Source organism: Rhinopithecus bieti, unplaced genomic scaffold (genome assembly GCF_001698545.2).
Source record: "Rhinopithecus bieti isolate Rb0 unplaced genomic scaffold, ASM169854v2 scaffold_9973, whole genome shotgun sequence".
NCBI lineage: Eukaryota > Metazoa > Chordata > Mammalia > Primates > Cercopithecidae > Rhinopithecus > Rhinopithecus bieti.
In genome coordinates, this window is record NW_016806267.1 from 566,053 (window position 1) to 589,019 (window position 22,967).

The 22,967-nt window shown below is 38.0% G+C and overlaps 1 long non-coding RNA gene across 1 annotated transcript in view; it reads left to right on the forward strand.

The window, feature by feature from the left end:
- The first annotated feature begins 6,580 nt into the window (after positions 1-6,580).
- LOC108531762 (uncharacterized) overlaps positions 6,581-22,967 on the forward strand; it is a 77,477-nt gene continuing 61,090 nt past the window's right edge. The window contains exon 1 of the long non-coding RNA XR_001886271.1: positions 6,581-6,990. This is a non-coding gene — a long non-coding RNA (uncharacterized LOC108531762). The remainder of the gene's footprint in view (positions 6,991-22,967) is intronic.

Below are 22,967 nucleotides of genomic sequence, written 5' to 3' on the forward strand. Positions count from 1 at the left end.
TATATATATATATATATATTTAATGAAAGAATAACCAGGTACTATGTGCCAGATATTGTACTCAGTCCTGTGAAGCAATGATACAGTCTCTGCCTTCCAAGGATTCACATTCAAAAAGAGGTATGACCATATGGTATATGTAAGTGAAAAAATCTTGAGAGACTGTGTATGTGTAATTGCTTCTTACATTGATTACTGATGGCACTTAACATTTTACTTCATATTTGCCTTCTGATTTGCAGAAATACATGGAAGTTACAAAGCAGCAAATCCACATTGCCATAACTGAATGCCAATACTTTTCCACATTGTCCCGATTTCTGCCTACTTACTTATCTCTGTTTATGAATTCTGGACTTATTATACATAAGTCTTTACCATATTGTCCTACTTTCTATGTAGTTACTTTTCTCTGTCAACGAATACTAAATAGCATACATAGTCAGGCTGGCAGTACCACAACTTTTGTTGGCAGTGATTTGTTGCTCTCCGCGGTACTGAAATATCACTGTGGGCTGAAAATTAGTTGTTTTTTACTAATTCTTTGACAGGAGTGATTACTGCCCAATCAAGAATTCAAATATGGAGAGAAAAGGTCTGTTGGGGAAAGGAAAGATCAAAACAGAAAGTCTTAAAGGAAAGATTTAACTGTTCATGAATAAATGGTTGGATTCATTTATCCATTCAACAAGAGTTTACTGTACGAAAGGCACTGTGCTTTGAATAAAGGTACAATAACCACCTCCCCATATAAACAAATAAACCTATTTTTTTTTTGCTCTCATATATCCTACTGTATAGTGGAGAAAATATATACAAATCACCGTTATGGAAAAATGCAAATTTGCCACTGTGTTTGGTGCAAATGACAAATGATATAAGGCTTTATGGATCATAAGATAAACTAGAGCAAATTTGAGTGTATTAGTAGAAGGTTTAGCTTAAAACTATACTTTCTTCACATTATGAAATTATTATTACAAACCTATAGTAATAAGAAGATATATTGAATCATAAGACTTCCAAATAAAACTTTAAAACTTTTAATGAGATCTTGCTTTCATAAACTAAACAGTTTAACAAAAGATTTTATGCTTGAAGTAGCTATATTATTTACTGATTGTGACATTTTAAATGATTGCATAATAGTTTATCATCATAAATGATGAGAAAATTTGTTTGCACAAGTATAGGTGAGAAAGATTGTAAACATTTGCGTCTATGACCAAATATTTACATCAGTTAAAATCTTACTTAAAATATATCATCTCTACTTTTCTTTCATTAATTGATTCACATTTTTTGTGGCTATACATGGATTTTATCATATCTATTCAACATAATGATAAAGCTGGAATATGAAGAATGCCCATGTATTATAAGAACAGCCAATCTGCAGCTGACATGGCTACCACTAAAATAACAAATCAACTATATATGAAATAGAATTACTTAATCTTTATGTTGCTAAATCTTTGGGTTATTAGCTGGAGCTATACCCACTAGCAGTTCCTGCCCAACCTCCTCGCTTTCCCACCCACAATGGGCTATACTTTGAACTGAACATGCAGGCCATTCTCTAAGAAGCCCTTATCAAATTTCTTATGACCAAGGCTATCTAATTATGGGCCCTAGCAACTTGAAGCTACACTAGTTGGCTACTGCTGATGGGTGTAGTGATCGATATATTATGGCATATCTATAAACTATTTGTGGTACATGAGTTGAAAAGCTCAACTCTTAGCGTGTTTCAATTTTCATCTAGAATTTATTAGCACCTGACATAAATACACACCTACCTATTTATTTGGTTAGGACAGCACTCCCCAACCTTTTTGGCCCCAGGGACCAGTTTTGTGGAAGACATTTTCCAGACTGGGAGAGGGGATGGTTTCAGGATGATTTAAGCACATTACATTTATTGGGTACTTTATTTCTATTATTATTACATTGAAATATATTATGAAATAATTATCTAACTCACCATAATGTAGAATCAGTGGGAGTCCTCGCCCTCAGCTTGTTTTCCTGCAACTAGATGGTCCCATCTGGGGGTGATGGGAGATAGTGACAGATCATCAGGCATTGGATTCTTATAAGGAGCACAACCTGGGTCCCTCACATGTGCAGTTCACAATAGGGTTCACACTCCTAAGAGAATCTAATGCTGCTGCTGATCTTACAGGAGATGGAGCTCAGGAAGTAATGTGAGCAACGAGGAGTGGCTATAAATACAGATGAAGCTTCACTGGCTTACCCGCCCCTCACCTCCTGCTGTGAGGCCCAGTTCCTAACAGGCCATGGACCAGTATAGGTCTGTGGTCCAGGGTCTGCAGACCTTTAGGTTAGGACATACCTCAGCAAAATGTAGTATTCATGAAGGCAGGATCTATATTTTTTTTCTTACTGCTAGACAGTGCTAGGCATTTTCTTCTACTCTCTGGTAGGCACTGGAAATACAGCAGTGAACCTTAGCCTTAGTTCACTGCTGTATTCCCAGTGCCTAGTAAATAACTGTCATTCTGTAAGCGCTCAATGTATATTCATGGGATGAATGACTGAACCCTAAGTTTTGTGCAGGCTGTCTTTACTTTCCTCTTTGTCTTCAACACCTACTGCAGTGCTTAGCTCACTGTAAGTACAAAGGAGGTAAGCAGAGCCCCAGAGTATAAAGGTTCTTATAGGGCATGTTACAGATTTTAGACAATTTCTTAAAATCAATGAAATGTTATAATTAGAAGAAATAATTAGAAGAAAATATTACTAGATTTCATTTTAGAAATTAAAGTTATTGCTTTCAGTTTCCCTTAATAATGACATCTTCATCATCCTACTCATCCAATCTTAATCTCTTCAAGTTATATAATACATTTTCCTTTATCCATCATTCCTAATAATTTGCCAAAACCTGGTAATTTAATTTCAGCAAGATAAAACTATCTCATCCTTTATTTCCCTTTAGAATGAGGGCCTTGGTTAATCACATAATAGACAATTGTAGCTACTAAACTCATATCCCTGTCTTTAGTATACTCTGTAGCTAAGTCCTTTTGGCCTTGAATTGGCCAATAGACATTACTGGCCTGGTAGCCATTATATTGACCTTATAGCCAAGAATTGTACAATATTGGTCTTCCATTTATCTAAGCAAATACTTGCAATAGCTCCACTTTGATTAAAGATAAATTTCTAACTTTCTATTTGAAAAAATAAGACTTTTTAATAACTTTCAACACTCATTCAGATAAATTGTTATGGTTATTATTCTTGCGAGGTAAGTAATTATAACTACTTGATTTTGAAAAGTATTGAAACTTCAAGAAATATTGCAAAATTACTGCGAAGAATTAACATATACCCTTCACCAAAATTTACCAATAGTGTTACAAAAGGTTGCCACATTTGCTTCATCATTCTCTCTAGAGGATTTCTGGACCTTACAACCTCTATGTTCTTTTATTTCAAAATATTTTATTATTCTTTTAAAGATCAAGGGCTTTCTTATGTATGATCACAGTACAATTAAATTAGGACATTTAATATTGATATAAAACTAATTTTATTATAAATAAAAGTCCTACAGTTCAGATGTTACAGTTTTTATTAATATTTTGAATTAGATTATCTCAATAATGCTCTTCATATTAATAGATATTATTCCCAGTTTGCTATCCAATTCTGGATTACACATTGCATTTAGTAGTCATAGTTTTTAAATCTCCATTAGTCTGGAATACTTCCTCAGCTTTCTTTGACCTTCATCACAGTGACATTTTTGAAAAGTATAGGCAAGATATTTTGTAGAATTTTCCTTAATTTGAGCCTGTCTTTGCTTTCTCACGATTACATTCAATTATCTATTTTTTTGGTCTGGAATCCTAAATAGATAATGTTACGTACTTCTCAGTACATCATATCATGAGGTTCATGGTATCACTTGGTCCCATTATTGGTGACGTTAACCTTGGTCAGTTGGTTAAGGTGATGTTTACCAGATTTATTCACTACATGCAATTTATTATTCCCTTGTAATTAAGGATCTATAGTATGTTATAAAAATGGCCTCAAGTTATTTTTATTTGTGTATGCATTCTCCTTGAAATATGGCATTATAGTTTCTCCCATCAAGACATGGACTATATTATCTATGTTTGGGTCATGTAACTTCCATGGCTAATGAGACAATAGCAAATGTACGTCCACAGATTCTCAGAGTGCTCCACATTGGAGCTTGCACTTCCTTGCTGCTTTTTGGAGCCCTGCAACTACGACTACTGCTAGCCTATTGAAGGATGATGGCCTAGATTAAACAAAAGACAAAGCATTGCAGCTGAGTCCCATACCCTCAAGACTAATAAGTATGCCACATCAGACAAGTGAGTGAGGCCATCCTAGGTCTCTAAACCCAACTGAGCTAGCCAGGGAAGACACCAACCTGACAACCCATAGAGCTTTGAGAAATTATAGATGTTTATGGGTTGGGGCTAATAAGTTTTGGAATGGTGTGTTATGCACCAAAAGCCAATACTTTCTAGGGTGATACTTTGGGACTATGTAAATATCCAATTACCCAAATAACTTCTACCAAGTTTATGATTCTTGCCTAAGTTAAATATTATCACAAAGATTGCAACATGGAATTGGGCCTTTTTTTTTTCTTTTTTTGGCGGAGTCTCATTCTGTCGCCCAGGCTGGAGTGCAGTGGCGCGATCTCGGCTCACTGCAAGCTCCGTCTCCTGGGTTCACGCCATTCTCCTGCCTCAGCCTCCTGAGTAGCTGGGACTACAGGCGCCCGCCACCACGCCCGGCTAATTTTTTTGTATTTTTAGTAGAGACGGGGTTTCACCGTGTTAGCCCGAGACCATCGAGGATGGTCTCGATCTCTTGACGTCGTGATTCACCCGCTTCGGCCTCCCAAAGTGCTAGGATTACAGGCGTGAGCCACCGCGCGCGGCCGCCTTTTTTTAAGAGATGAAAAACGTAAGAATGGGGGCTTGTCTTCAAAAAACATATGACTAGTAAGTAGCTGTATCAGCATTAGAACCTCAATCTTTTACCTGCTTCACAGTTTTTTTTCTCAGTATGCCATGTAGAGGTAAGTGACCTGATGTTAGGACTGTCATTCACTAGAGGGAGCAGTAGAGAGAAATTCCAGAGTGTTATGAGTGGGACCTTGTGTACTCACACATGCACAGAAGCATCTCTGGTAAATGCTCCATAATTGACAGTACGGCAGGATGGACAATGTAGGAGGAGATATTAATACAGTTATTAACATAGAAATTTAAATGATAATTGACTCATGAAAAGATATAAAGATAATATCTCTGGAAATTGCCTTTCATGAGTATCATCAAGAATGCCACTGACATACTAGATTATGATTAATAGTATCATATGTTTGTCAAACGTGGCTCTTAATATTTTTATGTAGCCGTTATATCCTCCCCCAATTCTGCCAGAAACATCCTATAAGACATGTGAAGTGCAATAGCAAAGACTTGGAATCAACCCAAATGTCCATCTGTGTGTGAAGTGACACTGTGAGAAGAAAGGACCCCTGTCAGCCGTTCTTACAGACAAGAAAACTGACACCCGAAGGGCCAAAACTAGCCAAGAGCCACAGCGAATAAAATGCCAAGCAGGCACTTGAACTCGGCAATCCCAATTTCCTAGAAAAGTTCCTCTCCCATGGCAGTGGGGGACAGGTCCCAAGTCTTTCAGATGCTGGTAATGCCTGTGTCTTAGGTCTCTGCCTTGTGCCAGGCACTGTTCCAAAATCTTCACATGTATTTAAACTCAGTACCATGGGGGTGCTGGTACTACACATTAACTTAGACATGCAAATGTCCAGGTACTTCGGAGTGAGTGTGTGTTTAATACCATACCTAACTGCCTGAGAAAGGAATTCAAAGCCCCACTTTTTGCTTTACCGCTTCATAAAAATTTGAGAGCTACAAGGAAGCGCTCTGTGTTCCCAGTACTCTTACAGTGCGTTCGGTGGCAGTAGCCACCGCCAACCAGAACACTAGGATCCTGCCAGGGTGTAGATACTGTAACCAACAAGGGGCCAACCTCCGTCCTTTCTGCGGAGGGCGCGGAAGCCTCAAGTACCCCGCAGCATCTCTCCGCTGGAGAGCCGACGGCAAGGGTGGGGTTGCCGGCGCTTTCCCCGAGGGCAATCTCTGATCCTCCAGCTCCCCTCTAAGAGGCTTCCTGGTGCTTTGGGCGAACGCGGTGCACGCAGGCCGGCTTAGACGTTGTGGGGCCCCAAGGCGGCCAGGGGTCGCGAGGCGCCCTCCGGAGAGAGGAGTTGACCCCACGGTTGCTCTTGGGGGCCGTGCCTGCCAAGTATCGCGGGACTTGTGCACATCGCAGAAGCTCCTGCTCCAGGAGCAGCTGGAGCGCGCTCGGTGCGCACCGCCCCAGCCCGGGGAGGAGCGGGAGCAGGGAGGGAGGAGGCTGGGGGTGCTGGTTACGTAAATGATACTAGCCCAGTGAGAGGCCTCCAGGCTGGGGCTACGAGAGGGGAGGGGGACCACGCGAGGAGGAGGAAGGAGGCGGCGGGCTGGGGGTGGGAGGAGGGCGGGGGCCGGGGCGAAGTGACCAGGCGGCGGCGGGCCGGCGCTCTGCTGAGGTGACAACGTGCTAGCAGCTCGCTCGCTCTCGGCGCCTCCTCGCCTCCGGCGTCCGCTCTGGCCCGCGATCGAGGAGCCTTTCAGCCGCCGCTGCGCTATGAGGGCCCCTCTCTGGGGCTGGCGAGGCCGGAGCCGGCTCCCTGCTGCTCACTGGGGAAGTGTGAAGAGAGGCGGAGCGGGAGCCGGGGCCTGAGCGCGGCGCTCGCGGACCGCGCGGGTTCACAGGTGAGCGCGGGCTTGGCGCGCCCCGTACTCGGCGCGGCCGGCCGGCGCCTGCTGGGCTTGATCGGAGGCTGAATCCCGTGCGTGGACCGCCGTTCCCTCTTCGCGGGATCGTTGGCCACGATAGCAGGTCCCCGTCTCTTTCTCGCTTCCTCTCTTTTCCTCTTGATTGTCTGGGAGGAGCTCCCTCTGGGCTGCCGGAGTCCCGGGGCTAGGTACCGCAAAGTCCAGGCGGCGAGTGCCAGGGCGCGGAGGCGAGCGACCCGGGCCGGTCCCAGGGCAAAGGCAGGGGCGCGGGCGGACCTGGCGAGGCGGCCTCCCGGGAGCTCCGAGTGCTCTCGCCCTCGGCTGCAGGTGTTGCGGGAGGACCTCGTGGCGCGGAACTTTCTGCCTCCGCCCACCTTCTGCTCTGCTTTTCCGGCTACCCCGCTGAGTTGGGGGGGGCTTTGGCCCCCTCTGCGTTCTGGTGACGCTCCGCGGCGGCGGTGACTCGGCCCTCCAAGCCCAGGCAACTTTCTCGCACCAGCTGCAGGCAGCCCCGGTTGCGTTTCGGGCGTTTCTCCTCGACCCGACACCAGGCGCTCCCTAGGTCTTGGGTGTCTTCCTCGACGGTTGCCTTCCTATCTTGCCCCCTTTGCCTCGCTTTTTCAGAGTCCTCCTGCCTCTCATTCTCACCAAGTGTGTCTCTGCCTCTGTTTCTCTTTCTGAGCCTTGGTCCCCTCAGTCCACACTCTCCGGCCATGTAGCTGTTTTTTTTTTTTTTTTTTTTTTTTTTTCCTCCCTTATTCTATATTTCCCCCTTTCTTAGGATGTCTGTGTCCCTGTTAATCTGTCTTTCCGCTTATCTCTCCGTCTTGCAGCATTTGTTCTCTTTCTGTGTCTGCTTCTCGCAGCTTGTCTCTGTCTCCCTCTGTCATCTCCCTGCCCCGTCTTCCCGAGCACGAGCCCCCTGATCCTGAAGCGTCTTGGTTAGGGGAGCATGCTCTGACCCATCTAATGGGCATCTCCAGGTGCAGAGACTTTCCTGTTTGGGGTCAGCGGGGACGCGGAGGAGACGGCCTGCCCTTGTCTGGGCTGTTGTGGACCTGAATGAGGGACGCAAGGCGTAGAGTGGAGGGTGCCGCGGTAGGCTCCCCTCGCCGGGTCTGAGGGCGCTGCGCTGCAGGGAACCTGAGCGCACTGAGGCTGCTACTCCGGACAGCGAAAGCTGCGCAAGCCCCTCCCGCATACCCGATTCTTTGACTATGGTTAGTTGAATTTCCAGAAGCAGAGTCTACCTCCCCAACCTTTATAGCCAGCTGCAGGAGAACGGACAGTGGACAGGCTAACATAGATGCTCGAAAGGGTGGGAGCTTTCTTCAGGCAAAGGTGTTGCTAGCAGAGGAGAGGAGCTTTTGGGGACTGAGGTATGCCTGCCTTAAACTACTATGTATTCAGTGCTTAGGAAAGCGGTTTCCTTGGAGAGATCGTGGTCAGCCTTCCCTGAAACAGCATAACAACATAGAGGTTTTATTCGCAAGGCTAAAGGAACTTGGCTGCCAAAGTCCCCTTGAAATTTCTGATTTCCTTGAGTATTTTCAGCTTTATGTGAAAGCTGCCTTTCATCAGTCTCTCTCTCTCTCTCTCTCTCTCTCTCTCTCTCTCTCTCTCTTTCTCTGTCTCTCTTTCGCTGTCTCCCTGTCTCTCTCTCTGTCTCATTAGCGTTCATGCCCTCTAGTGTTAAAGAAACCTGCTGGTTCAAGAATATTGAAAAGTAAGGTCTACCTATTCGTTAATTACTTTTGGACCTCTCACCTTCCGGGATCATTCTCCTTGTATTACCCGCATCCTTTCCTTTTCCTCAATGAATGACTTTTGCATTACGTTACTCATCTTTATTCCCCCCGCACCACCCTCCCGCGATCTCTATGTTTTTTTTTTCCCCTCGTTTCCTGCAGAGTAAGAACCTTCATATTGAAACCCTGTTCCTTTGATTTAGGAATTGGATAGATTTGGAGAATTTGCATAGCCTAAGGCAGACTTTGAACATTAAAAAGGTGCATTTTTCTGCACTGTTTGCTACAAACCAGGATTTCACGTCTTTCCTTTAGCCACTATCCACCTTCAATTCCATGGAGAATTTTCGTGACTGCTCCTGCTAGTTTAAATAAATGCTTTTATTTCACCATTTCTGTGATGCTTATCCCATTCCAGGGCTTAAGCTACTTGCTTAAGTAGCGGCACTATATCTCAGATCCGCTTTGGAGAGGAAGAATAGAAAGCTTTTCCAAAGGAATTGTAGGGTGCTGTTGGTATAGATTAATTCTAGTTCAGAAAGTCCCGAGTGGGAATGTGAGAATGGAGGCTGTCTCAGATATGTAGTCCCTAGGACAGTGTCGGGAAACTAGTAAGCGCTTAATAAAAACTTGTTGATTGATTAGCATGCAGTGAATCATAGGCTTCCAAGTTACCAGCTGTGCTAAGGAGCCGACAGTTGAATTCCACGTCCCCACTCCTTTTTTGGGAAGTTTCATTTAGATTTTTTATGAATGATAATTGAGAACTAGTAGAAGGGTTCTTGAAACAGGAGTCTTCTGTTTCTTTGTAGTTCATGTTATTGCTTGAATTTGCCCCTTTTTGCAAGTTTACAACTTGGCTGGTGTTCTTTAACACAGTCATCGCGGAATTGAAGAAATGAGTGTAGAGACCCTGAAATGTGGCATCTCTCAACCTCCTTACCTGAAAGTAAATTGGGACATGGCATCATTTTTGGGTGAATACTTTCATGTGGTTTCTAACAAGTGAAAAGTTCTCTCTTTTAATATGAAGAACAGATATATCAGCTTAAAATACTTCGGGGCTATATTGATTTGTAAGCTGAATCACTTACCCTAAGTAGTTTATGGATTCCCCTACTGCTTCATATATGTGTGTGTGTATGTGTGTGTGTGTGTGTGTGTGTGTGTGTGTGTGTGTATATATATATATATGAGATGTGTGATACGCACGAATATGAGAATTTCCGAAAGTACCTGGAAACATAATGCCTCCTAATTCAAAGTAATAATAGGAATTCATGGGCAGCAATACTACTTTTTTGATGATATGCTAGTCACCTCTTAAAATAGTTGGTAATTTACCATGAGTATGGTGCAGGAGCATGTTCAAAGCAATTTTCCTTTAAAAATATTATTTACAAATCATCTGATACTCTACCCAATTTTTATATTTAAAATAGTAAAGATGTAGTGAAGGTGGAAAATCTGATACTGTTTGAGATACCTTCTATTTGTTTTACAGGTTTAACTTAATGCGTTTAACTTTTTAACTTACTGGGCAGTCATTTCAACTTGAATGGTTATGTCAGAGTGAAATGTTTTTATCATGCCAACTTGATTTCTAGAAATAGTAGTTGTAACAGGAACATTTTCATGTAGTAGAGCTAGAGCTTGTACAGCTTATAAAAACTTTGGGATTTTAGGAAAGGGGTGAGATAAGTAACAAATGGGTATTTTTATTCTTTCTGAATGGGCAGATGAAGAGAATCCTGGTGTTTGTGAATAATAAGAATAGTTGAGAAAATGATTGGGAATGAAGTATGAATAGAATTAAGTTTTACTGTGTAAAATAAATTATGATGCTACATATCTCTGTTAGGTGTTCATTGTCCTTTTAAAAATGGACACTTCATATAGTTATGACCTTTAACTAATTTGCCTTATTAGACATGATATTCTCAATAGAAACCTCTTGCAACAAACAACACATACTTGACAGCGACTCTTAGTACATTACCTTCTTGTATTTGTGTCCCTATTGGTAGGAACATGTGGACATCTTAAATCTAATGGGATCTAACAGGATCACTGCTTTGAAGTCTGAATGACCATATGCCTAATTATCAAAGGATTTAAACTGGGTTTTGGTTCTAAATCCTTCCGTCTGCTCTTGTCATCAAAATAAACACATGTGAAACATCAAATCGAGACCTACATATATATACTCATGTTTATTTTGACAACCTATTTAATGACATTTCTAACAGCACCCCCCCACACACACTACACACACACACACACACACACACACACACACACACACAGTGGCTAAGCATATGTTTGAAAACATAAATCACGTTTAAAGATCTGGCACTGTCTGCTTTGATAAACCATTTATTATTTTATCAGATTAGACTTCTGTTTACAATTTCTATCTGAAGGCACATTGTTGAAGGACTTCTGCCATTCAAATATATGCATACCTGTGTTTGAAAAGTCTGGTTTTTCATTGTGAAATTTAGCTTTTCAAGGAAATTTATGAAAATGAATACATTTAATTCAGTAATAGTCATCCATCTGAGGCATTATAAACAATTATCTCTAGTCTTTAGGAGGAGCAGTACAAACTGAACAGACTTTAATCACTTGATATTTGTTTCTTCTTGATTTCATATTTAGACCTGGTCTGTGTTTTCAGTGTAGTATATCTATTATAATACATTTAATTGGTCTTAGCTTGATTACCAAGAAATGATTACAGGTGGCTAAAGACATCTGTGTGATTCTGATTACTGTGTGCTCTCATGTCCCTAAATTCATTTTTAGCTATGAGCTTTTCAAGCTGTTTTTAGTATGTCTTTAGACTTATACATTTAAATGAAATTCTTAATTTTTAAAAGTTGTCACTACAGAGATTGATGGGATCTAAAATTTAAATTGTAAGTTAAAGTTGGGAGACATGCTTTTCCTTTAAGGGCTCAACTTCATTCAATGTTCTTGTAATTAGAGTCCTCATGAACTGTCAGGCCCTCTCTTAATGTCTACAGTACCATAATTACCTGCCCTTCAGAAATGAACTCAAATGCAATTCAAAATATCAGTTATTAAAAATTGTTCCAGGTTAATGGTTAATCCTCTCGAGATAGTTTGAGAGGGATGTAGGGAGAAGAATGACTATTGTTATCATAGATATGAATATATTTGTTATCGTCTTGTAGACTATGTGAGAAAATTAAATACAATGTCCATAATAAACACTTAGATTTCTTTCATATTTTTTAAAGATGTGGTCATTGTTAAGATAGATGGGGGCTGTCCAAGATATATCATGTTAAGGTTTTAACATGAAGAGAAATTAATTGGGACTCTGTTTCATATATTCCGCTACACTGAATTGTCACTTAAATCTTATTTAAGCTCCTACACAACATTTTCGGGAGAGTGTGATTAATCTGCTTGTTGACACTTTGGTGAACATAATGCATGTGGTGAGTAGCCACTGTAAACAGAAAGAAGAATTTAAAAGCATAGCACAATCAAAAATCATCCAAATAACATCTCGAAGATAGTAGTAAATGTCAACTTGGTCTCTTGTCTTATATTAATTGCCTTGATATTACAAGCAAAGCACATCTTTTTGGTTAATAAAGTGGATTTTGACATATGAGGAGGATTATGTAGCTTAGAAGCACAATAACTGACTTAATTTCCTCTTAAGATTATTATTATTATATAATTAGTTTCAGATAGAGAGGGTGAGATTTATATGACTATCAAGACCGCAGTGAAATACAACCATTAGTTTAAAGAAAGAAAAATGGAATGAAATATATATAAAGTTATATCCATTCCAACTTATTTATGAAGAAGTTAAGATGGTGTATTGGGTTGTAAATTGGTAAAGTGGCTAAAATTTATTGGCTGTTTACTTTGTACTTGTACTGTGGTAAGTAAACATCTGGCAGGTCTTAACATGTTTTATCTTTGTAACAACAATATGAGTAATAGTATGTTACTGTTCCCATTGTATAAATGAGGCCTTACCTTCTCAGAATCACATAGCTCATATGTGTGAGAGTCAAGGATGACACTAGTTTATTCTGCCTTGAAGCCAATAATCTAATAGTTCTCAGTCTAACATTTTCACTGACTAATAATTTAAAAAAATCAAATGGTAAACTTTATGTGATTATTTTCTTTTGTACAGTAAGAATGATTTAAAAAGTCTACTTCGATCATCACAATTTTATAAGAGTGGACATTTTAACACCAAATAACATGAAAGAACGGAATCTCAAAATAAAAGTTATTTAAAGAGGATAAATTAAGCTCCCTGTACATTTTTCCACATTGTACTCATTTTCATAATGGGATGACTTGTTCCTAGGGATGACTTGTTCGTAGGGATGACTTGTTCCTTCTGGGTAGCTAACCACCATTTACTGACACTAAGATGGTGCCACTGTGTGTCCTGGGATTGGAAATGAATATTGGGCAATGACAAAAAGAGCTTGTCAGAGCTAATTTCTCCATCCTTCCTCCAAAATACACATCCCAACCTGTAGGGATCAGTTTGTTCCATTTTTACTTTGCCTTGGCGAAAGCAAAGCAAGTTTACCTAGTGCTTTTGTAAAACTGGCGGTTGCTTTTATATCCCAGGTTGCTTTAGATAGTTTCTATTTGGGCCATCAAAGAGGAAAAGAATACTGGTGGAGTGTGTGAAATGTGGCTAAATTGACCTAAGACATTAATTTCATTTCTACCAAAGCAGTTTGTAAATCCAAATTACCTTGAGCTTATTTATTTATTTTAGTTACAGGTGTTCAGGTCCCACTGATACAGAGTCTCATTTAACTGGGATAGATCCACAGAATCTATTTATACACATTTTCCTATGTGATACTGAGGTGCAGTGACATTTCAAACAACTAATCTGCTTGTAGTATATCACTTAACAGATGTATTTAACAAAACATGGCAATTACTATGCTCCAGAGCTGTTCTAAGTGCTTTGCAGATACTGATTCATTTAATCATAAAGACCTTCAAAAGTTGATTTTATTAGTATCCTTATTTTAGAGACAAGGAAAGTGAGGCACAGAAAGGTTAAGTAAGTTGGCCAGTGTAAGAAGATCAGTGGAAGGGCAAGGATGATGCCAATTTTGATGAAATAATTAAAACTACCTACGTGTGTGTGTGTATGTGTGTGTGTGTGTGTATGTGTGTTTTGAGACAGAGTCTCCCTCTGTCACCCATGCTGGAGTGCAGTTGCAAAATTATAGCTCACTGCAGCCTTGAGCCCCTTGGCGCAGCCTCCCAAGTAACTAGGACTACGGGATTGTGCTGCCATGTCTGGATAATTATTATTTTTTATTTTTTTGGTAGAGACAGAGTCTCACTATGTTGCCCAGGCTGATCTTAAACTCCTGGCCTCAAGTAATCCTCCTGCCTCAGCCTCCCGACGTGCTGGGATTACAGGCATCAGCCACTGATCCCAGCCGTGCTTTAAGTCACAAAACTTGAAGTAGCAGAATTGAAAATAGAATACAGATTTCTGTGTCTTTTCCCTATTTGAGTAAGTTTTGCTTTTGAAAGTGAAGGAATAAAAGCTGGTATTTCTAGAGTTGGAAATGTTTTTACAAGTTTATGTTTTAGAAGTTGTGGCACCAGATGAAGAAATAAATATAATTATGAATGGGATAATAAACACGGAAAAATCAGAGTGGTTTTCCTCAGGTAGTGTCATCATTGACTTGGCCTCTAATTAGACATAGACCAAACCAGTATTAATAATCACTACTACATAGTGTTGCAGACAAGAATATTAACAGATTTGGAAAAGAAATAGCTGTTTGTTTCAACCCATAACAGAATAACCATATATACTTCAATACATAACTAAGATTTACATCTGTAACTATACTAAATAAGAAACATTTTATTTCCCTATAATGCTCCTCATAAGATCTTTAAATTACATTAGGAAATACTCATGTTTATGGCAGGATTGGGGAAATTCTACCTAAATTTATGGATTTTTTCTTAATAATTTTGTAAGCTTTGTATAAAATGGAATATTTGTAATTTATAATCACTTGTGAAAACCAATGTATTAATCTTTAAGAAAGTACATTTTCTCCTTTTCTGTTATTTAATATTTTGTTTAATGCACTAAAATAATCTCGTAATATGGCTTTTCTTTAGTGTTTTTTAAAATAAATTTTATTTTAGACCGATGTTTGATTAAATTATGTAGATTATTTGAATTCTAAACCGCCAGTAATGAGTCATTCCACTTGTGTGGTTTAAAAAAAAGTTAAAAATCAGCATTTAGAAACAATGCAATTTCCAATTCTGTAAATGAGTTAAGGGTTTATGGGGTTACTAACTATTTTACTTTCAAGACTCAATACCATCTTTTCTCTTTTTCTTGTAGCAAATTTCACCAGGATTCCTGAGGCTTATATTTCTTTGATTCTCTTGATCATTAAGTCTCAAATAGGATTATATATCACTTGTCCTGAAAAATATTAGACACAGTCTGTCACTGAATATGGTGCAGATTTTATTCATATATTATAGATTTTAAGCATACCTTTTTATTTTTTTCTTAAGGTAAATACTGTGTTTATTATTTTCAGTGTTCTTTTCTTTGCCCCATATCTTTTTCTTTGTTCTTCTTTCCATTCTTCTTCATGGTGCTTTTCACTTTAAGTTGTCTTTCTTTTATGACTTAATAAATCTTCATGTAGCCAGACTGAACTATGTATTGATGTCCTTGATTCTGGTAAAACAAAACAAAACAAAACAAACAACAAAAAAGGAAATAAAAAAAGGCTGTTCATCATTTAGTTTCTGAAAAGGTAAGCGATACTATAGCTCTTGCATCTAGGTCATTTAACAGGAGGATGGGGATACTAAATTTGCATCTCATTACTTTTGTCTCCTTTTAGATTTGTGTGTTTGGGCCCAGTGGTCAGTTGACAGGTGGCAGGCCATAGCTCCAAAGGAGTGCCGTGTTATTTGAGGGGATGCCAATTTCAGTTGCCACACGATTCTCACATTACTTGGTCAGACTTTTTAAAAATAAAACAACGTATGTTTCATTATTAACGCTAGATTACTGACTTCACATCAAAAATCATTGTGATATTGATAGACTGTGATAAATAATTTTAACAATTTATATTCTGTGGTACCCACTGTCAGACTTACGGATAGTATTTCCCCTATTTTCATGACCTGGAGTAGACATTTTGTCAAAGATTTTTAAAATACTTTTATTGTTGTACACTAATGTTGAGATGAATTGTAGGTAATTGGATGGCACAGCTGAATTAACACATTGAATTGCTAGTTATGAGACACATCATTTGCTGTTGCAGACAACAATAGTCCCATTTTTGCTTCTACAATGCACAAATTCCTATTATCTGTATAAAATTCTAATTCAAGTGGGATAACATATACATCATTTCCATTCCTTTCGTAAGGAAAACTAACCTCCACAAATGTAAAATATTTGCAGCTATCTCAAATAATTTTGAACTTCAATTAATCTTTTTTTGCAAATGTTCATCAGTTTTCTCATTTCCCACAAACAGAACAGAATATAAGGCATTTTGAACATGAAATCAGTAGCATCAATTTTACCCTGTGGACCTTAAGGTCTGTGCAGATGGGCAATTCATATCTATCTCAACAGAGATCCTTATTTGAATCATTCTGAAGAACATTATTACTGTCGTGATTATGGTGATAGGCAACAGTGTAATAATTTTGTTGGCTCTTGGGTTTTTTTCATTTTAGACATTTTAAAGTATAGCTTCTTAGTTTTCAATAGATGAGTATCCATTTTAAGAGGAAGGAATAAGAACTATTTTTATCTAAACTACCTCCTGAAAACTCATTAATTCAAGCATTAAACTGAGGGATTAAAAATTATAAAGCTGTTACAAATTGTAGAGAATAAAGCAAGGCAAAGGAAACTGCCTAGTATGTAGTGGGAGGTCGGCGGAGTGGGGGAAGTGGGTTGGTGGCTTGAAGTTGAGGAGATTCACTCTGCCCATATTAAGGCCCCAGAGGCTTGATGAGGTTCAATAATGTTGAAAAAAGTAGAGAACAGAAATGAGAGTCTGGGGCTAAAACAAAATAATTTATCAAACATGTATAGATGAAATAGCCTTGTATTCACAACTCTACTTTCTGTGTAAACATCTCTATAGTAAGTTTTTCTTACTCGCTCACCTAACTATCCACTCTTAACATATACTAACTGCCAAGGGACAGCAAGGGCAACTAAGGATGGGTCTTAGAAAAACAATGCCCCTTTTATTTTGGCACTTACAGCCTGTAAGCCTGATAGGTCAGCTTTTTGCTTGCCCTAAAGCAAAGTCTTCTAGTCCACAAGACCCACTCAGGTTCACAGAGATCTGCATTTTCTATTCCTTTATATTCTTTACTTTTTTTTCCTTGAACCAGGGTCTCTTGCCCAGGCTGGAATACAGTGGCATGATCATAGCTCACTACATGTAACCTCAAACTCCTGGGCTAAAGCAATCCTCCTGCCTCAACCTCCAAAGTAAGTAGGGCTACAGAAACGTCTCACCACACCCAGTTAACTTTTATATTTTTGTAGAAATGGGGGATCTTACTATGCTGCCCAGGCTGGTATTCCTTCATTCTTAAATATATAAAACAGCAATCAAGGATCACAGACATTTAAGAAATAACGTAAGAACAAAAATGTTAAAATGTCTGCAACATGAAAAAAAAAAGACCAAGTTAAAGAAACCAGTAACAACAAAATGACTTTGCAAGAAACACACAATTAGAAGACCATAAAAGAGACAAATGTTATATAATATATATAATATACATATTATATATTATAATTATTCTGAAAAGAATCCAGGAAAATATTGCATTCGTAAAACAAGTGGATAATACAGAAAAGGAACACTAAATGAGCAGGCAAAACTTTTGGAAATTGAATATTTTCAAATATTTTAAGGGAAAATTTGTAAATTAAATGGAGAAAATCTGTCAATTCTAACAAAAATGAAACAAGATGGAAAATATGAGTCACAGTGAGTCTCCATGAAGCATGACTTCCAACTAATTGAAAGTCTGGTAAGAAAGCAAAAAATACAGTTAGAGCAAGCATTAATGAATTGAGGATAATTATCAAATTTCTGAGGAAAGATGATTTACAACTCAGCATACCATACCCAGTCAAAATATCCAGTGTCAGGGTAGAATTAAGACATTTTAAGACATAAAAAGACAAAGGTTATCTTCCTTAAATATAACCTTTCTTGAAAAGTTACTTGAGGTTGAACCCCAGCAAACTATGGTTAAGAAAAAGAGAAAGACATGGCATAATAGCTATGTGAAGTAGTCCAAGAAGGTGAACAAATTGTGTTGTTTCAACCTGGTGTAGGATTGGTATAAGGAAATGGAGGGTTTGGTTGGTGGGAGGATTTGGGACAAAAAGGAGAAATTATAGAATATGTAATGTTTAAGGAGTATTTAAAAAGACAAAAAATGTACAAAGAAAAAAGTAGAAATGTCAGGAAAAACAAAATATGCAAAAAAGCAAAATAACCATAGGACTTTAGTTGGCTCCAACATGAATAATATTTTTGAATTAAATATACATGGTATTTACTGACTTTCATCTTTTGATTGATTTTCAGTCAATCTTACTTAAAATGTGGAAGATAATTTTGGTGATAGAACAAAATGCAGTTATTATCAAGACTGACAATATCACGATAAACATACAGGTGGCTGAGGTTAGGAATTAGATATGGGGACTGGAGAGAGTTGAAGGAAATGTTAGGGATTGGAAGAGTAGCATATAACAAAATAGGAGTCAAGAGATAATGTCTATAGTTGATATAAGAAATAGCACTGATACAGTCCTTAAAGTTACAACGATAACCAACACGAGGAATAATGACTACATTAGGAGGAAAGATACAGAGAAGTTCTGAATATGATGTGAAGTGACTTAGATAATGGCTAAACTACTTTGAGTCTGCTTGGTCAAAGTATGCTTTAATTTTTTTGAGGAAAAAAATGCAATTATGCTTTGATGAGTGTGTACTTCCCAGATTTCCACATATTCCAGCCACTCTCTGTGGAGTCATCATGATCCATAAAGATACTGGGATTTAAATGTTCTATTATAGAGCTAATAAACAATTAAAAGTGAGTTCCTCTGGGGAGAGGAACTGGTTGGGGTTGAGGGGCTTTACTATATAAAGAAATATAAATTCTTGGCACTTCTGTCACTGAACGTCATAGCAATAATTCCCTATAGTACTACATTATGGGACTGAGGGGAGCATTGGATTTAGTCCTGATAAAGCCATTAATAAAAGTCTGTAACATGTCATTTAAGTTCTCTGAATGTCAGCTTCCTCATCTTTAAAGCAACTGGTGCTGGGCATGTAATCCCAGGACTTTGGGAGGCTGAGGCGGGTGGATCATCTGAGGTCAGGAGTTCAAGACCAGCCTGACCAACATGGTGAAACCCCGTCTCTACTAAAAATACAAATAAATAAATAAATAAATAAATAAATAAATAAATAACCGAGCATTGTGGCACATGCTTGTAGTCCCAGCTACTCAGGCGGCCGGGGCGAAGGAGGAGAATCTCTTGAACCCAGGAGGTGGAGGTTACAGTGGGCCGAGATTGCGCCATTGCACTCCAGCCTGGCAACAAGAGCAAAACTTTGTCTCAAGAAAAAGAAAATAAATAAAAATAAAGCAACTGGTATTTAAAATACCCAGTACCACTTTGTAGTCTGTTTATTTTGTGAAGATAGGTCTATCATTTTATTGAGAATAAAGTGAATTAGAATTTTTCTAGGTATAAATCCTGAGACTGATATAGAGCTCTTACTTGCCCTGGGTCTTCATTAGAGTAAAGGTGTTCATTGCCTTCTTAACAATGGTCTTCAGTCTCTGTCCTGTGTCCTTTAAGTTTGATTCTTTACTTTGTGTCTAACTGACTTTACCAATCAAATCAGAATAATACATCTTTAGTTTTATGAATGTGTATACACGGAACCTAAATATAATTGTTTTAATATAACTTTTTTCATTTTTTAAGGCCTTGTTTTCCTATGGCTTATTTATTTATTTATTTGCTGATGTAAAGATGCACGTTAGAAGATGATTCTTTAAAAGATCGTATCACCATTTCACCTCTGTTTTCCTAAACACTTTCAAAGCACTGAGGAATAATTTGAAACAACATTTAGTAGTGGATTCCAGATGGAGGCAGTAAATTTTACAGTTCTCTCTGTTATTGCATTGTACCAGTTACTGTGATTACCTGATGTGCCTGCAGATTTACAGAAGAATTGGTAAATGAAGGATGGCCATTTCAACGTTCACAGAAGTGAAGATATTGCCACCTTAGATCAGCGGCTGCTCTCGAAATGTTCACTCCTTAGTATCCTTGGGCTAACACTAATTTTGTAGCTGATCAGAATAGTTGCTGTAAAGATACTAGCTATTCCTAATTAATGTGAGCATATGGGTAGTTCCCACAAAAAATTTACTAACCTGCTGGTTGTTGCTGTGTAACATGTTCATGCTTTAGCATTCTTAACTATGAACATGAATCAGCTAACTAAAAAATAATCATAGTTAGCTTTCTATAGACAGAAATGGAGAGACAGAGAGAGAGAGAGAGAGAGAGAGAGAGAGAGAGAGAGAGAGAGGGAGAGAAATGAGGAAGGTTCCCAGTTTCCCCCCATAGTGTAGGATACATATACCACAAAAAGGTATTGTGGAAAACTGAGGAAAAAAATAATTAATTCATATGGTAAAACCTAGTCTTTTATAGTATGAAAGGATAGGGGATCCTGAACTGAGAAAGAAAAACAAAAATTAACAATGAGGCAGTCTTTAAAGCTGTGAATATCTGGTTTCTGTTGACAGTTTGTGATTACAGTCTCTCTTGGTCACCTCATTTTACCATTTTCTGGGTGATCTTGATTTGAGGACAGTAACTTGTGGGCAGTTAGAGCTCTTTTGTCCTGTTATTTCATGTGGTTGATGAATCTGGGGTCCATTAAGTTACATATTAAAGTTGCAGTTCTTGGCGATTATTTAGGACCTTTTAGCATATTAACTTCCTCTTCATTCTAAAATAAGATAAATATAGAGATTCAAGTTAGGAGGAGACAGTAAAACACAATTAAGTGTTAAAGGCACAAGTTTAATTTTGTGGTACCGGGAATCACATAAATGTAGTTTTAAAATTCCTATATCTAATTACTAGAAGTATGACAGAAGACAGTTACATAGCCTGCATGGAACTTAGTTACTTCTTCTTTAAAATGGAGATGATAGTCATGGTAGCTAACAAGAATACAACCCAGGTCTCTTACTGGGCAAGAAGGTCTCTTTTAAGTGGTTTACATAATATTAACTCGTTTAATTCTCACAGCACTATGAGCTAGATTTCTCATCCACCTTATAATTGTAATGACATGAGGGTTGAGGTGGCAATGCATGTAATGTACTGATTGTTGTGCGTGGCACTTAACAGGTGCTCAATAAATGTGAGCTGTTATTTGTGTATCTCCTCTTCGATGGTTCTCTCTTGGTATCTAGTGTGACAGATGCCTAGTAAAGTTGGCCTGCTCAACCGATTTTCGAAATAAAATCTCAGACCTGGAAGAGTTATTGTAAGGAGTTACTGCAAAATTGGGCCCCGAGTGCCAATAAATAAATAGGAGTTAAAGATAGGACTGAAGCCAAGTGAAGTAGAAACAGTAAAACTGTGTTAGTGAAATGCTGAGAAATCTTATTTAAGAGAGAAGGGAAGGTAAATGTGTGAAGGCAAAGGTGCGTTCATTTCATGATAAGTATTATAATATTATACACATTATACACAATGCTAAACAATGACAAACCACTTTGCAAAAAAAGTGTATCTAGCTGAGAACAAGGATGGTAAGCATCTTCTATTTGGGAATTTCCAATATCGCTGTTGAGTTTTGTTAGGTGTTCTGCGTTAAGTGACAGCCATCTTGCATTTGCCCCTTAGTTATTTGATCTGCTTTGACTATGTTGTTTTTCTTGTGGAAGAGCCTTAGAGAAATTGAAAGATCAATGCTTTTTGTGTGTGTTAAGTAAGGAACATAGAGAACATTTTAAAACATTGCCATCCCACCCTTCATTTCTGAATGAAAAGATGAAACATTGTATACTTTTATGCTTTAAAGACACAGATTTTATTTTCAGTATGTGATGTCTAGTTCTTAATTATTTTTATACATACTTATTTGGAGATTTTCTACTTTTTTAATGTGGAAGAAAGCATAATTTGAAATAACAAATTGTAATTGATTTCCCATTTAGAAATATTTGAATTACAGTTCTCTTTTCTTATCAGGTAAGGAGAATATGTTTTGAGCACTGGTAGTTTGTCATTTCCTTCATAATAATTTGTGCAAATGATAATTATACATAAATTAATAAACTGCTGGTGGGAATCTAATGATGCATCATACTCTTTTTGATTTATTTCCAAATCATTTGCAGAATGTTGAAATGTACAAAGACTAATTTTAAATGTAACTTACAACTTCCTCAGCTCCAAAACATATTCAGTAAGATAAAATAGTTATTTTAAAAATTGCTGGTACAGGAATAAATTGCATTATGTTTTGTGAGTTTATTATATGAGGACATTATAGGTTATTAAATAGTATTGTGTTTATCTGTGTTTAAAAAATGTTTCATATTGCAAGTAAATACATTATTTTTAAAACTTATTAGAACTTGTCCCATGTGATTCTAGCAATTTTCTAGTGCTGCCTAAAATAATGTTGGGTCCTCAGTTTGTATTTCCTTAGTGTTCCGGTTTTATTCCATCTTGAAGTTTTGTGTGCTACTTGAATACATTGTAAAAGTAATTAAAAACAAAATTTTGTTACAAGCTTCAATAACTATGTAAGCAATTTCTATATAAAATATTTTTAGAATCATATACTAACTCCTGCCAATTCTGGGGACCATGAGGTTAGCCATTTTCAGCCAAGGTTACATGTAGCCACAGACAGACAGTTGATTCATTTTCTTGTATTGTTGCATCTATCTGCCAATATATTACACCAATTATAATTATTTTATTTATAGAGTGATAGTCAATTGATAATTAATCCTGTAGGTTCACTTTCAGACCAGTCTTCATTTTATTCAACACCAAGCACCTTGAAAGTTAGTAAGTCACTAAAGATATTTTCCATAGTTATGAAATATTTAGCAATATGATTAATTTTGCAATGTATTTTCCATGAGCATGAAATCAAAGATATAGTTT